This window comes from Gekko japonicus, unplaced genomic scaffold (assembly GCF_001447785.1).
Source record: "Gekko japonicus isolate JY-2015 unplaced genomic scaffold, Gekko_japonicus_V1.1 scaffold54, whole genome shotgun sequence".
Taxonomy (NCBI): domain Eukaryota; kingdom Metazoa; phylum Chordata; class Lepidosauria; order Squamata; family Gekkonidae; genus Gekko; species Gekko japonicus.
Window position 1 is genome coordinate 501,248 of NW_015167058.1, and position 6,975 is coordinate 508,222.

General features: G+C 42.8%; 1 pseudogene; it reads left to right on the top strand.

Annotated features, from left to right (window-relative positions):
- Positions 1 to 6,558, top strand: part of LOC107111499 — a 14,180-nt pseudogene extending 7,622 nt beyond the window's left edge.
- Positions 6,559 to 6,975: the final 417 nt, after the last annotated feature.

The following is a 6,975-nucleotide window of genomic DNA, read 5'->3' on the forward strand; positions in this document are numbered from 1 at the left end:
GGGTTGGAACACTTTCCCTATGAAGAAAGGTTAAAGTGCTTGGGGCTCTTTAGCTTGGGTGGTCGAGGTTTATAAGATTATGCATGGGATAAAGCAGGTAGAGAAAGAGGTACTTTTCTCCCTTTCTCACAATACAAGAACTCGTGGGCACTCCATGAAATTGCTGAGTGGTCGGGGTTAGAACGGATAAAAGGAACTACTTCTTCACCCAAAGAGTGATTAACACATGGAATTCACTGCCACAGGAAGTGGTGGCGGCTACAAGCATGGACGGCTTCAAAAGGGAATTAAATAAGCATATGGAGCAGAGGTCCATCAGCAGCTATTAGCCACAAGGTATAGATAGGGGCTCTGGGGCAAGTGATGCTCTGTCTTCTTGGTGCTTGGGCGGGTAAACAGTGGGAGGGCTTCTAATGTCCTGGCCCCACTGGTGGACCTCCTGATGGCACTGGTATTTCTGGCCACTGTGTGACAGAGTGGTGGATTGGATGGGCCTTTGGCCTGATCCAACATTGGCATCTCTTATGTTCTTATAAAAAGTAATTTTTACTTGAGAACAATGCTAATTTCTCCCCTCATCTGCAGTAGGAGTCACAACAAAAACACCATCTATCTGCTCGGTTTACTAATGTGTGTGTGTGTTGCTAAAAAAACCCTGGTGTTCTGGGAATAATCTAATCTCAGAGGAACAAGCCTTTTTTTTCTTTCCTTCTGCTTATTTAGTCTTTGTGCCCTTTGTTTCTTACTGCAAGTATTAAGCTGTAAGGATAACCCAGGGTTCTGCAGAGGTAAGGTGTTCCTAGCTTCTTCCTCATGGTTTTCTTCTCAGATGGCAAAAGGACAAATTCCTTCACAAAACTTTGTCAAGTCTTGAAAGAATTAAAGGGATCGGCTCCTTGTTCTGCAGAGCCATCCCAAGTCAGTGGGAGGCTGTGTTTTGCTGGGCTCCCAGGCTACCTTCCCTCTGCTGAGGAGGACAAATGGCATCCCACTATTTAAAACTGTACTTTCCAGCAACATGGTTGGAGCTACAGCTGCCTGATATGGCTAATGAATTTTACAATCAAAAGCTAAAGTGAATTAGCTGTAGCAGATGTTTTTTCTCTGGGAACTACCAGACCTTTCTGGCCATTCATTTATCCTTCAAGAGGATAAAACTTCACACTTCTATTATGTGATGTCATTGGAGCATTGCACAACTTTATCAAACTTTTTTTTTAATCCTGGAAACTGAATTAATTTTCTGCAAAGGGTGTTTTTTTTTTTAAATATGTCTCTCTCTTTAATCACATTTGCTGGGGAACATGTGTACTGTAAAGTTGGAGAGCAGATTATGGCTTTCAGAAAGGCCACTTTCAAAAGAAAACTGCCCTCTCGCTCCCAAGGCCTCCATCTGAAGGTCCTCTGGTTTTGTGAAGAGGAAAAAATTAATTACTATTTTAATAATGAAGCCAAGCCTGCTGAAAATCCTCTTAGAGAATAGCTGGATGATGTAATGGCTAGCAGGGGGGATATTGAAAACAGTGACCACACAGTCTGCCTTTCGCTTTTTCTATTCAAACCCTGTAAGATGATACGGACTGCTGGATCGCACATTAGGGAATTAAAAACATAACACTGCCTGCTTGGCGAAAGGGGTGATAGCAGAGATAGCAGGTCACTCTAATATTAACATTTGCTTTAACCTTTCCAGTGACCTGCTGTCATCGGAAAGGGTCACAGCAGGGGAGGGGGGAGAGAGAGAATGGGGGTTTGTTTAGGCAGAGTGATGCTCAGGGACACCCGCTTCCATGGTGTTCTCTGCTCCTTCTTAATTTATCTGCTATCGTTGGATACCTCTTAAAAGCAAAATACAACATTTATTCATGTGAGACCCAAGTGTCGAGATTTTTTAGAGGCAATGGTCAAAAATGCAGAATTATATTCAGTCAAAGATTCAAAGCAATAGATAGATGATAGAGGATAGATAGATCTACAGACAGACAGATATATATATATATAGATATAGATATATTTGGGTGCCTGTGCATCCCTGATTGTAATGTACTTGGTGTTTATGCATCCCTGAATGGAAATCTCCTTTCTGGCAAGTGGACTATTCACAGTAGACACACAGAGCAAGAGATAAGGTTGCCAGTAGTTGTCTATCATCCCCCTATAATTTTTACTCTACCTCCAGCAGCCTCTGTTTCTCCCTTAGGATTTACAGACACCCTATGGACTGACACTCGTGTGCAACCTCTGAAGCCTCAGTCAGTCCTTTGTGCTTTCAGATCTTTTTTTAAAGCATACACACACACTATACATACACAGAAAAAAAGACCAGTGTAATCGAGAACATGAACAATTGGAAAAATAAGTCATGATTATATTAGGATGAGTATGCACGTAAGCAAAAAGTTGAACGTATGCAATTTCCAGCTTGGAATGAAAAGTTTACATCTGAAGAAAGAAAATACCTGGTATGGCCTTTAGGTGCAAACTTTTCATTCCAAGCTGGAAATTGCATACATTCAACTTTTTGCTTACTTGCATAGTCATTCTAATATAATTATGGCTTATTTTTCCAATTGTTCATGGCCATCCATCAGTGAAGTCTTCAATTTGACAGAAGTGGGCTTATCCAGCACCTAGTTTTTTCTTCTCCTTCCTTGTTCTCCCTTCAGTAATCCATAAGAGGCCTGTCAAGCGATCTTCCTCAGCCTAACTCCAGCAACACATATGTAAGTTATATGGTTGTGAGTCCTTCTTTCCACCCATCTCAAAGCTGTGTGAGACTTTCAGTTCTCACTGCCATAGATTTATTCTTCCATTGCCATGGAGACCAGGCTACAGTAGCCTGCAATGTAGTGGAGACCTACAATGTACTGCAAGAGGTAAGGGGCTCAAGTCCTTCCCAAAGAGCTTAACCAGGTCACATAGTTGAAAATGAAGATCCAGGCAAAGCAGAGATTGCATCACCATATCTGAAGCTCTCAAGGCAACTCACATCTAACAGGCCATGGCAGCCAAAAGTTGCTAAGACAGTATACTTGACTTGCGTGGCGATCTTAGTAGATAGTGAAGCATCACCATCTGCCAAACTCAGCCAGGATCCTCTCAGTATGTTAGAGCTCAGTGTGTAATTGGTCTTCTGTTTCATACACGCAAACAGATGGAAGGTCAAAAGAGACACTGAGAAGCTCCACTAGGAAATAAATACTTGTGAAGTGCATTCAAGGGCTATCGCACTAAAGTTGACATAAGACCCATGGGATTCTGCTGGCAGATTTTAAACTGATGCAACAGCATGAATTCAGTTGCCCAGAGAATGGTCTGAAGGCATCTGACCCCTAAACCTAAGAAACACTTGGAAATTCCATTAACACTGCTTTGAGCACCATAGAGAAGGGTAGGATAGACTTTTTTAAAAAATCTGCAACTTGTATTTCTCTAAATGATGCAGGGTGGCATACATTGGGAGGAGCCCTTTAAATCTCACAGCCAACCCTTGCCATTCATACTTAGTCATGTTTTTTCCCTCTGTCCATGTCTACCCACTATTTCACACTGTCTTGCCACTGGAGGAAATACGTACTCTGGCAATAGCTTAAGTTTGATTAGATACTCAGTAGCACAAGGAATCTACTGCAAGCTGTTTCTCTGGGGCTAGATAATATGTACATAGGAATCTTCTCTTTTTTTTAGCCCCCCGGAGGGGATTTTTTATTGCATTTTTTAATAGACTACAAACTACAGTGAAAAATTTGAAAGGGGTAACTACATCTAGGGAGAAAGGAAAGAAAAGCACTAATAACTAAAACCCCAAGAATAGGAGATCATAACAGCTTATATAAATGTTATTCTTGAATTGTTAGTGTTACTTTGAACATAGTCGGTTATGCTAAATTATTTATCTTTTTATCCATTAATTTAACTGTTTAAGAGAACCCCAAGAGCATCCAATAATAAAACCAAATTTTTTAGGCACAGTCCTTCAGCCTTCATTTTGTTTTATCTTTTCTCATCCTCAATTGATATGCGCATTTAGGGGCAGCCGCCCCTTTATCAGAAGCAGAGTCCTCATCGAAAGACCCCGAGTCCAATTCACCACTAGATTTGCTGTCCTCTTCTCCCTTAACGTCCTCAGCTGTCTCTCCCAGTTGCAATCTCAGGAATTCACGTGCTTTGTAGACGGAGTCAATCTTTTCTTTTTTATCGTGTAATTTGAAAATGATGCCTTCTGGAATTGACCATCTGTAGGCAATGCTGTTTGTTTGTAGAAAAAGCACCAAGTCTTTATATTTCTTCCTCTTTTGTCATTTCAAATGGTATGTCTTTAAGAATCCTGATGGTGTTGTCTCCGATTTTCAAGGGTGTTCCCATAGTTGCTTTTAGGATTAAATCCCTCACGTGTTTCTTCGAGAATCTGATTACTATCTCCCCAGGCAGATTATTTTTTTTTTAATGTAAACGGAATAGGCCCTATAGACCACATCCATTTTGCTTGTAAGATATTCCGCTTTTAAATCTGTAACTTGGGCTAATGGTTCACTCAGCAGTTGCTTTAGATTCTCACCTTTTACCTTGAAATCTGAGGATCAAATTTGCTTTCTCCATTTGTAATTGTAGAAGTTGAGATTCGTCTGAAGCTTGCTTTTCCCCCAGCATTTTTACCCTTTTCTTAACTTTTTTTTATCATTAGCGTCCATTTCCTTAACTTTCTCAGCTGTTTGCTCCGTCTTCTTTGCAGTTTCAGTCAATTGGAGCTGCTGAGTTGCAAAGTTATCATTTAAAGTTTTGAGCTGTTGATTGACATTAGTTATCTGTTCCAGCAGAGGGCGCAAGGAATCTGCCAACAGTTTAGAGAACTCAGTGGTCTCTTCCGGTCGGGAGCTCATGCTCCCCGCTAGTTTCATTTTTGCTAGTCTGCCTCTCTCCGGCTTCTTCCCCGCCATCTTTATGCATTGTTTACTTTTAGAAAAAGTCTCTGAAATTCGCCCATACGCTTATCAACACTCTGGTAAGTCTCTCAAAACAGATTTCATTGCTTTTGCCTTCACCCCCCCCGTTAAATCGCTTTTTTGTTGTTGCGTATGGGAGGGCCCCCTCCCCCGCTCGCTTTTCTCACCATTCCCCGAGGGGGTGTGTGCTTTCTTTTTATAATCCCATAATTCGCTTTAACTTGACTCACAGTTCATTGTTGGTCTTTCGACCTTGCTCGGAATACATTTCAAACGCCCAATCTCCGACGCTTGTCCCAGTCAGCGGCTCTAGTTCCATACCGACACTCAGCGGCAGGACCATCAGGGCGGAAGGGCACCTCAATTCCCCAGCAATGTGCTGGAGAAGAGGCTACCCCTCAAAAGCCCCATGGTTAGGAGACTTTTGCTAAGGCTCCCGGAGGGTGGCGACCAGTCGCCCCCTCTCCTATCCGCTGGTGCGCAGATCACATCCCCAGGAGGTCTCTGGAATGGGTTCCCCCCAACCACCGCTTTGTGCCTAAAGAAACTTATGGATCAGGCCATAAGGAATTATGCTAATTTCATCACTAGATGTTTTGCCGCTTTTGGGGCGCAACCAGTGTGCACCACAGTGACCTCTCACACCTGGGTAGAACTGGAGCAGCCTAAAAGAGGATTTCTCTCTGTCCTTACAAAAACATTCTGTACATATGAAGATTCTGAGGAAAAGGTGAAAGGAAAGGAAATCAACCCCTCTACCAGAAAAAAAAAATGGAAATGTTGAGAGAAAAATCCCTCTTTGAATTATTTACCTGATTGTTGAGAATGGAGAGGATCAGGGACCTGTACCCAGAGCAGATGTGATTCAAATCATGGAGGATATTGTGTAGTGGGTTGCCGCATGGATGAACGACAAAGACTGGCGTAGTGCATAGCACGCTTTATTAGAACACAACAAGACTGGCTACTAACGGCCGGCAGGCCAACTGTATACATTCCAGGGACACACCCCTGGACCCCGTTGGTGGGTTTAAATCTCCCGCCACGGTGCCCATTGGTTCCCCAGTGGAGGGACTAGGAGCCTAGTCCCTATTGTTCTCCCAGAGTCAAGCTCTGGCTGCTCACTGGCCCCCGGTGGCGGTCAGCATACACAACAGAGGAAAAGGAGTTAAAGATTGTCTTACTGAAGGAGGCGGCAGACACTCCAGTTTACAGACTAATGAGTGGTCATCAGATTCACGAAGAGCGCCTCAGACCCAGAGACAAGCAGAGAGCTAGCTCCAAAAAGGGGGCTGTTCAGCAGAAGGAATTTTTACTACAGCTATTGCACAGCACAATTTAGACATGAAGATCAAATAGATTCAGCCGTGGGTTGAAAAGAAATATCACGTTAAGGTTATTGTGCAGGAAAAGAAAGTTACTGATGAACGGGAAAAGATGTTAGAGTTCTCTGGGCAAATTTTGGAGACTATGCCTCAGAAAAGCAACTTACCTCTCCCCACCTTGTGATCCTAAAGAAGGAAGAAGTGTGTGCATACACCGACATATGTCAGAGAAAGAACTCCAGGCATACAAGCGTATGGAAAAAGAGAAAAAGAACTCAGAAGGACAGTAAAAAGGAAGCTACTAAAAAACCAAAACAAAACCAAAGGTAGTCAAGAACAGTATAGAGACCATTAACCATAGCAGTAATGGCCATTTCTCTAGTTTTGTGAAGCTAGTTAACAACTTGATGGGGGGAGTTCCAGCATTGACTAAAGTAGGCAATACCTATAATGGCTAAGGAATCTCAAGTCCTTGTTTAGCCCAGGCAGGGGAAGGTTGTGTTAAACTTCTTTTTGAATTCTAATCCAGCAGTTTCATGCTGGAGTCTCCCTTTTAGGGCTGTGAGTCTCCAGGTGGGGCCTGGAGATCTAGCATTATAACTGATCTCCAAATGACAGAGATCAATTTCCCTGGAGGGCATGGCTGCTTTGGAGGGTGAATTCTATGACATTATACCCTGCTGAAGTCCCTCTGCTCCACAAACTCT